The sequence below is a fragment of the Castor canadensis genome, chromosome 7 (assembly GCF_047511655.1).
Source record: "Castor canadensis chromosome 7, mCasCan1.hap1v2, whole genome shotgun sequence".
NCBI lineage: Eukaryota > Metazoa > Chordata > Mammalia > Rodentia > Castoridae > Castor > Castor canadensis.
Window position 1 is genome coordinate 136,471,796 of NC_133392.1, and position 9,079 is coordinate 136,480,874.

General features: G+C 42.8%; 1 pseudogene; it reads left to right on the plus strand.

The window, feature by feature from the left end:
* The first annotated feature begins 2,603 nt into the window (after nucleotides 1-2,603).
* On the plus strand, nucleotides 2,604-2,725 carry LOC141425123 (U4 spliceosomal RNA; annotated as a pseudogene).
* Nucleotides 2,726-9,079: the final 6,354 nt, after the last annotated feature.

Here is a 9,079-nt window from a genome sequence, read left to right on the forward strand (position 1 = left end):
AGCAGGACACAAAGACCCAGACAAGGATAATGAGAGTGCAGTGTGATAGTGTTAATAGAAGTCTGCACACGGCACCATGCAGGCACTTTCCATAGAATGTTCCAATAGGCACTAAGGAAAAGATTCCTGTGATCAAAGGAGCTTGGGAAACACTGGGTTAAACAGTGCAGACTGGGTTTCTTTCCTGAAGAACTCCTCAGGGCCTTTACTGTACCAGCATATATGTGTGTGTGGGGGGGGTAGCCATAAGAGTATGCAGAGGATTTCTCAAACTTGTTTGAGTATGGAACCTTTTTCTCATGGATCATCTTATAGATTCAGTTCCAGGCACCATATTTGGGAAGCACATAAATGTGAGAACCTAGAGAACGGAGAGACTAATTCTGTCTCGAGTGTGGGAAGGGGTAAGGGAGGTGGGGACCAGTCAGGAAAGAGTTTACAAAGGATCAGATAGTGAACTAGAGGATGAATACAGAAGAAGGGGAGTAGAGCACTGTAGGAAAAGTGAAAATGGGCTTGCCCTGAAGAGGCAGGAACCAGGAGGCTCTGAGGGCTTCAGAAATGGGACTAGCTGGGTGCTCATGCCTATAATCCTAGCTATTTGGGAGGCTGTGATTGGGAGGATTGAGGTTCCAGGCCATCCTGGGCAAAAAGCGAGACCCCCCATCTCCAAAATAACTAGAGCAAAAAGAGCTAGAGGTGCATCTTAAGTGGTAGAGCACCTGCCTAGCAAGTGCAAGGCCCTGAATTCAAACCCCAGTATCCCCCACAAAAAAAAGAGGAACTGTCTCAGAGAAAAGATTTTTTTTTTTCAATGATGAAGATCAAACCCAGGACCCTGTGAATGCTAAGCAAATCTACCTTTGAGGTATGCCCCTAGCCCGGAAGATTCTTTTTTTTTTTTGGACTGGGGTTTGAACTCAGATCTTCATGCTTGCAAAGCAGGTGCTTTCCTCTTGAGCCACACCTCCAGTCCATTTTGCTCTGTTTTTTTGGAGATGGGTGGGGGTCTCTGGAATTGTTTGCCCAGGCTGGCCTCGAACGGTGATCCTCTTGATCAGAGGATTCTTTTGAGCATCAGCTGAAGAACAACATGGTACTTTATCTCTACAACTGTCTCAGATGCTCACTCTTGTGAGTTGAACTGTGGAATGGCATTTGGGGAAATGGTAGGCAGCGTAACAAGGTCAGTAAAACATCCCATTTGTCTGTGAGCCAGACAGGGTCCTATCTTCAGGTACACCAGGGCCTTTACAGTTTAGGTATATATGGGGGTAGGCCTGGAACCCCAGAAGCCAGTCCTCTGAAGAGAAGGGCTCTATGCCAGGGCTGTTGAGCTTCATTATGGGAGCCACCAAAGACTCTCCCATAATGTAAATTGAATTTGGGTCTGCAGGAGCCTTCCTCTCAACAACATGGGCTGCATCTAGAACACGCAGTTGTATGCAGATGCTTTTATGTAGGTCCAGATCCTGCTGGGCTCAGGATTGCTGGAGTCGAGGAGGAATATTAGGGGAGGGCTCCAGGAGACTCCTTATTTTATTCTCATGATTGCCCTGTGCCTAACCTCACCTCCATCCCATCACAACCTCTCTTCCAGTAATCATCCCTTCCATGGCCCCTCCTCAGTCCCACATCACCCTCAATCCTCTGTGTTGTTATCATCATGCCTTTATGCCCTTCCCCATGCCATCCCAATCCTGTACAGCCCTACCCATACCCCAGTCCCCTCTCTTTCCACAGGGAACTCTGGTTCATTCCAGGCCATACTCAATGCCATTTTTCTCGCCCTGCCCCCCCCCATCTAACTGCTGTTCTCACCCATGTGTTATTCGTATCCCCATAGCCAGCTCAGACCCAGGCCATTCTCAACACCATCTTTCCCAACTCAGCTGCTATTGTGACCCAAGCCCCCCCAACAAACAGCCACAGCAAGAAGACAAATGCAGGGGGAGGGGAGGAAAGAGTGTTTCCATCCTGTCTTGAGCATGCTCCTCCTTCCTACCCATAGAGCATTCACTTTGTGTCAGGGCAGACCCTATTCTTGGTACTTTACATGTATTATCTCACTTGACTTCAATAAAACCCAGGAGGCAAATCCCCATTTATGAATGAAGAAATTGAGGCCCAGGGGTGTGGAGCAAATTTCCTATATTCACATCATTGGTAGGAGACAGAGCCAGGATTCAAAACAAGGCTATCTGGCTGCAAAGCCTGTGTTCTCACCATCTCAAACTCCGCATTGCCCCACATCCACCCCTACCTATCTTCCAGCCATCTTCCTTTCCTCCTTCCCAGAACCGATGCAGATCACACTCCCATTATCACCCTGTCCTGAACATGCTATTTCCTTTTAAATTTTTAATTGGTGTATATTAATTGTACAAAGGAGTTTCATTTTGATATGTCCACACATATGTATAATGTGCTTTTGCCAAATTCACCTTTTATTACTCTTTCTTATCCCCCTCCCCATTTTTATAATTTTAATGGGTTTCATTATTCTATTTTCTTACATCCGTATAAAGTACTTCGATCACATTCACTTTCATCACCCTCACCTTTTGCCCTCCCCTCTCCCATGGGGTCCCCAAACAGCTCCCCTTTTAGCGCAGTGGCAGTATCGTAGCCAATGAGGTTTATCCGAGGCGCGATTATTGCTAATTGAAAACAAACAGCTTCCCTTTTGCTTTTAAGTCATTGTTTTTGTTTTACATTTTTAGGTCTACATTCTGCATATAAGAGACATTTGTCTAAGTCTGGCTTGTTTCATTTTAACATAATGATCTCCAGTTCCATTTGTTTTCCTGCAAATGACACAATTTCATTCTTTATGGCCAAATAATTATGTGTGTATGTATATATCATATTACATATACATTTTGTTATTTATTTGTTTAATTATCCATTCATTGGTTGACGGACACTAAGGCTGATTCTGAACATGCTATTTTCATCTTACTTCTTTTTCTTTTTATTGTTTATACATTTATTCATATGTGTATACATTGTTTGGGCCACCTCTCCCCCTGCCCCATACTACTTCTTCCAGGCCCAATTTCATTCTCATTCATTGCCAACACCCCCATCCCCAACCTTTGAATCTTTCCCATCCCTATTCCTAACAACCCATTCGCTTTCTCTTCCTTGTACTCCTTGAAAAATGACTTTAGGGTCTGTCTTCAAGCTCACTAGCCTTGTGACCCAGAGATGAACTCATTTAGTCTTTTGGGGCCTTAGTTTCCTTGCCTGTTAGAAGAGAGTAAGACACTATGTGCTTACAGGAATGATGTATTAAATAAATAAATCTCTTTTTTTCTACCCTGTCAGTACTGGGGTTTGAACTCAAGGCCTCACACTTGCTAGACAGGTGCTCCGCCATTTGAGCCACTCCACCAGCCATATTTTGTGTTGAGCTTTTTGAGATAGGGTCTTGAGAACTATTTGCCCAGGTGGGCTTCAAACCTCAATCCTCCTGATTTCTACCTCCCAAGTAGCTAGGATTATAGGTGTGAGCCACCCACACTTGGCTAAATATCTTAAAATTGCTTTGTGAATTGCAAAATATTTTACAGCCAAATAAGTTGGGTTTTGTTCATTCTTGATATTTTTCTTTACCACTTCTAATTGGTCATTTTTGTTCTAAACAGTGAATTGAACTTTTGTGCTCTTTCAAAACTAATTTCAATGGAAGAACTGAAATTGTGCTTTTTTGCAATTATTTTTTCTTTTATTGACTATCAAGTAGCTACACTCCATTTTTCAGAGGAGAAGCTATTGGCAAGGTCAAGCACTGACTGTGGAAGCTGACCTGCATATGAGTCTCTCATCCAGAGAGGCAGGAGTGGTCAGAGTCACCCCAGACTGAAGCCTCTCTCAGAGAAAGTAACTACCCTCAGGAGTCCCTCACTAAGTTATTAGCCTATAGCGCTGCTCCTTGTTGCAACAGCATCCTCTTACATGTGCTGAGAGGTTTCTAGAACCCTGTCCTTCTGTGATCCCATGCTTTCTCTTGACACCCTGTGATGCAGGCATGGATAAACCTATTTTGTAGATGAGGAAATAGACTGAGTTAAGTGACTGGTACAAACGCAGGAGCTGGTGAAGCCAGGACCCTGCTCATCTGATCACATGACCGCCCAGGTCTCTGTTAAAGCTTAAGGCAGCACAGTGCCGCGACTTAAAGGGAAGGCCTGATTTGTGTGTGTACACTCATGCACACGCCTGCAATTGCAAAGGAAGGGCTGGCACATGCAAAAGTGACTTTGCCATTTGGATGATTCTTTGAGTGGGATTGTCCTAGGCAATGACCCAATTAGCTTCCCTGTTCCTAGATTTGAAATCCTAGTAATAGCACTGTACCTACTCACTGCAACAGTCAAACATCTCATACTTTTTAAAAACCCCTTATAAAAAAAAAAAAGCCCTTATAGAGGCAACGTCTTTCCCGTTCTGCCCCCGTTCTGCCCCCACTCCCACCACTTAGAGCCACTAGGATGGAGCCTCAGCTTTCAACACTGGTCCCCTCTCTACAGCCCCACCCTCCATCCTTCTTTCTGCCCAAGGCAGTTCCAGGGTCCTTCCCTCTCCAGCTCTCAGCAAGAAAGTGTCAAGGTTGCGGTGTGGTGACACACACCTGTGATCCCAGCATTCAGGAAGATTGAGAGTTCAAGACCAGCTTGGGCTACATAGTGAGTTCCAAGCCACAGTTAAAAAAAAAAACCACACCACTCCCCTACCCCCACAAAAGCTCAAGGTTAGAGACTTGACCTTTACTTAACCTACCTTTGAGGTCTAAAAGAGCTGTTCCTTTAAGGAGGGTGGTTCCCAGGAGTGAGGGGGTTGTTATGAGGGGTGGGTAGGAGGTGGATTGATAGAAGGAGAGGAGGGAAAGGACCCACCCCCGCCCCCTCCAGGCCTCACCTAATCGCCACACTCTGCATTATTACCCGCCTAATGCAGCATGCTTTTAAATAAAATATGCAAAGATTTCCCTCTCAAATTATCTCCCCAGGCAAGTGAGTTCAACTTCAGCTCGTTAATGGAAAAATGCAAATAGGGCCTCCCTCCTCTCCCCCCCAGCCCCTAGGCTCTGGACAGTAAATGCACTTGCTTTCCTTCTTTCTGGGAATGTCTGTTTCCATTGAAACCATTATTTGGGGGCTTAGTGGTGGCAAGGAGGTTTTTCCTAGTGGCATCCTAAAGGAGAGTCTTAGAAAGAAAGAAACGTCTCAGGCAGGACAAATTTGGGGAATGTGAGCTGTTGTGAAGTCGGTCCCTTTCTGACCTCAGATTCTGGAGCCAGGCTGAGATCTGAGTCAGTTCCTCCCAGGGCTGTTGAATGAAGGGAAGGCATCACAGCCATGGCCCACACATGGTAGTAGGCACATTTCTCCAGGTTAAAGCTCCTAGGTTTGGGGAAGATTAAGAGATAGAGAAAACAGATTTGGCTTCTGTCTTTATCAAGCTCACACTTTGGCAGGAAAAAAAAATTCCAGGCCATTTACAATTTAAAAAGCAATTACAGGATACTTTGTCAAGCAATCAAAATCAATATCTTTATAATGAGCCAAATGGCCACCTGCCTCCTAGGTGACGCCCTGAGGACACATCATCACCTGGGTACCATTCCTGCCAAAGATGCAGAACCTGAGGAATGCAGAGGAAATCATCTGCCGAGCAAGCCCAAATTCATGGTGGGCTGCAAAACAGCTGGCGGTTGTTCTTTAGAATTATCAATGCCATGAAAGAATTTACAGTTCCAAATTAAAAGGGACTTGAAGAGATGAGAGAACTAAATGCAATGGATGCTTCTGGACTGGATACTGGATTGGAAAAAAATTCTACAAAAGGACATTTGGAAAAATTTAAATATGGATTGTATTCTAGGTATTTTGTTGTATCCATCTTACATTTTTTGAGTTTGATCATTATATTGTGGTTATAAAGAAGAATCTCCTTGTTTGGGGAAATATATGTGGGAATATTTTGGGGCAAAAGCGTGACATTTGCAAGCGTGACATTTTACCACCTCAGAAAACAGAGGTGGTAAAATGCTAACAATTGCTGATCTGGCAAGAGTTTTAGGCCATGTGTTGAGGTAGTCTTGCAATTTTTCAAAAGAAAAAGCTGCAAAACAAAGAGAAAACACTTACATTTGATCTTCTCAAAGCATGATAATGATATTGCTAACTATGATTTTCAAAGTTCTTGTCTTTTAGAAACACTTTTGGAGTAAAACGTTTCCAGAGGAAATAAAAAGATCTGTATTATTTGCTTAAAAATAATATAAAGAGGAGGAAAGTCATTGAATTAGGTAAAACCGGACTGGCTGTGGGTTGATAATTGTTGAAATTGTTGGTTTGATGAAAATACTTCTTTTTTCCTTGTTTGAATTTTTTCATAGGAGTTTTTCTTTTCTGTTTTTAAAGAAAAGCAATTACATAAGAAATGTAATGAATGTCAGGAGAAAAGTATGTGTCTAGCAGAGGAACGCAGTGTAGTCAGCGGATTTGGGGCAGGGTTTCCAGTACTGGTACAGGTTTTTTCCATACTGAGGTTTGAACTCAGGGCCTGTTGCTTGCTAGGAGCTCCTAGACCTTCTTCATTATTTTTTTTTCAATTGGCGCATCATAATTGTATACATTTATGGTGTAGAAGACAAGTTCTTTGACTTCAAAGATCTGAGACTTTCTAGGCAGATTTAACACAGATCAAAAGGAGTAATACCAAAGCCCTGTATGAGGTACAGCATTAAACATAGCTGATAACCAAACACCCCCAATGTGGGTAGGTTAAAGAAATTGTTTATAAGAAGGTTGGGGAGCTGGATGCCAGTGGATCACATCTATAATCCTACCTACTTAGTGGGCTGAGATCCATAGGATTGCAGTTACAGGCCAGCAAAAAATGCTCCCAAGATCCTAGCTCAGCCAACAGCTGGGTTTGATGGCACACCTGTCATCCCTGTAAGAAGGATGGTGGTCCAAGCTAGCTTGGGCTAAAAGCGAGACCCTTTCTGCAAAATAACCAGAGCAAAAAGGGCTGGAGTGAGCCTCAAGCAGTAGAGCGCCTCCCTAGCAATCACCAGCCTGAGTTTGACCCCCCCCCCACACCCCAAAAAAGAAAGAAAAATTGCAAACCATGTTTTAAGAAAAATAGAAAAAAAATTCAAGAAAGTACACTGACATGTTCACTATGGCTGCCTCTAGATGGTGCTATTTGGGTGTGATTTTAAATTTTTTTAAATGAGTTTTTAAAAAAATATTCATGAATAACTTATTCATTTGTTTATTTTTTGGTGGGGTTGGGGATTGAACTCAGGGCTGTTCACTTGCAAAGCAGGCACTCTACTGCTTGAACCACACCTCCAGTCCATTTTCCTGTGGGTATTTTGGAGATGGGGGTCTTGCGAACTACTTGCCTGCGCTGGTCGCAAACCATAATCCTCCTGATCTCAGCCTCCCAGGTAACTAAGATGACAAGTGTGAGGCACAAGTGACTGGCTATGAACAACTTTTATAATGGGACAATTTCAACCTTATTTTGTTAAAAAACAAAACATCAGTTTTGCTGCAAATGAATAATGGTGAACATCACTAGCCATCAGGAAAATATAAATCAAGCCTTAACGAGATACCACTTCACACCCACAAGGCTGTTTATAATCAAAACAACAAGTAATACCAAGTGTCGGCGAGGAGGTGGAGAAAAATGAACCCTCCTAACTGGCTGGCGGAAGGTAAAATGGCTCAGCCGCTTTGGAAACTATCAGGAGTTCCTCAAAGTTTACACATAGGGCTATCATATATCCTAGCAGTTCCATTGCAAGGAACGTATATCCCTGAGATTACTATGGTGGGGCAGGCTAAACATGCCAGTATGATTTTTCTTTTTTCTAGTATGACTTTTAGCAAGTGCTATATTTTCTTTCAGATTGTTTTCCTAATTGTGTTTTTTATATAGTTATAATTACAGCATATGGAGGTGTGGCTCAAATGGTGGTAGAGCTCCTGCTTTGCAAGCACAAAGCCCTGAGTTCAAACCCCAGTCCCACCAAAAAGAAAGAAAAAAAAGACTAAACTTCCACAATTATAGTGTATACACATGATGACGAGTACTAATTTTTTGGAATATTAATTATGCTTATTGCAATAATAATTTTCCATGCTATTATGTATGTTTTTTTGGTTTTGTTTTGTTGGTGGCACTAGAAATTGAACTCAGGAACTTGCACTTGCTAGGCAGGCACTCTACCACTTGAGCCACTCTACCAGCCCTATTTTGTGATGAGTTTTTCAAGATAGGATCTTGTAAACTATTTGCCTAGGTTGGCTTCGAACCACGATCCTCCTGGTCTCTGCCTCCTGAGTAGCTAGGATTACATGTGATGTGAGCTACTGGTACTGGTTTATATATATAAAACACACAAATACAACCAACCAAATAAGTGATTGACACAGCCTCCACTCTTGCGAGTGTGCCTCACTAACCACTGCTGGACCAATCAGACCCACGCAACTGCACATGACGGAAATGCAGAAGCAGCATTCACCCAGTAAGTGGTACATGAGATGAAAGCATCAAACGTCAGAACTCAGGAACTAAACAAACTGTATAGATGATGTGGTGATGTATAAGTCATAACTGAAAAATGAATGTGGTTGGTGACCAAGAAAATTAGCTTATACTTACTGTAAAAAAAAAAAAAAGCTCACAAGTAACAGGTGCAGACAACTTGAATCAAATGTTGCAAATGAATTTTTGAAGGATTCGCTTCTTTGACTTGGGCCTATGCCTTTTGGATAAAAGAGAAGAATCTGAACTTCAGTCAGCAGACTTGACAGTTGATTGGTGATTGGATAGAAGTGCAAAGATGGTTGTGCTCTATGACTAGTGCTCTAGAGGTGTGCAGTCTATAACCTACACAACCCAACTGAGCACTGTGAATGGCAATCATTGGATTAAAGGAACCATGTTCCCGAATCCTCAGAAATAAGTGGAAGAGGGATGGACTTCTATGGTCACCCAGGATGGGATTGGGATTATTGGTATTTGAATAATCTTGAAGACACATGTA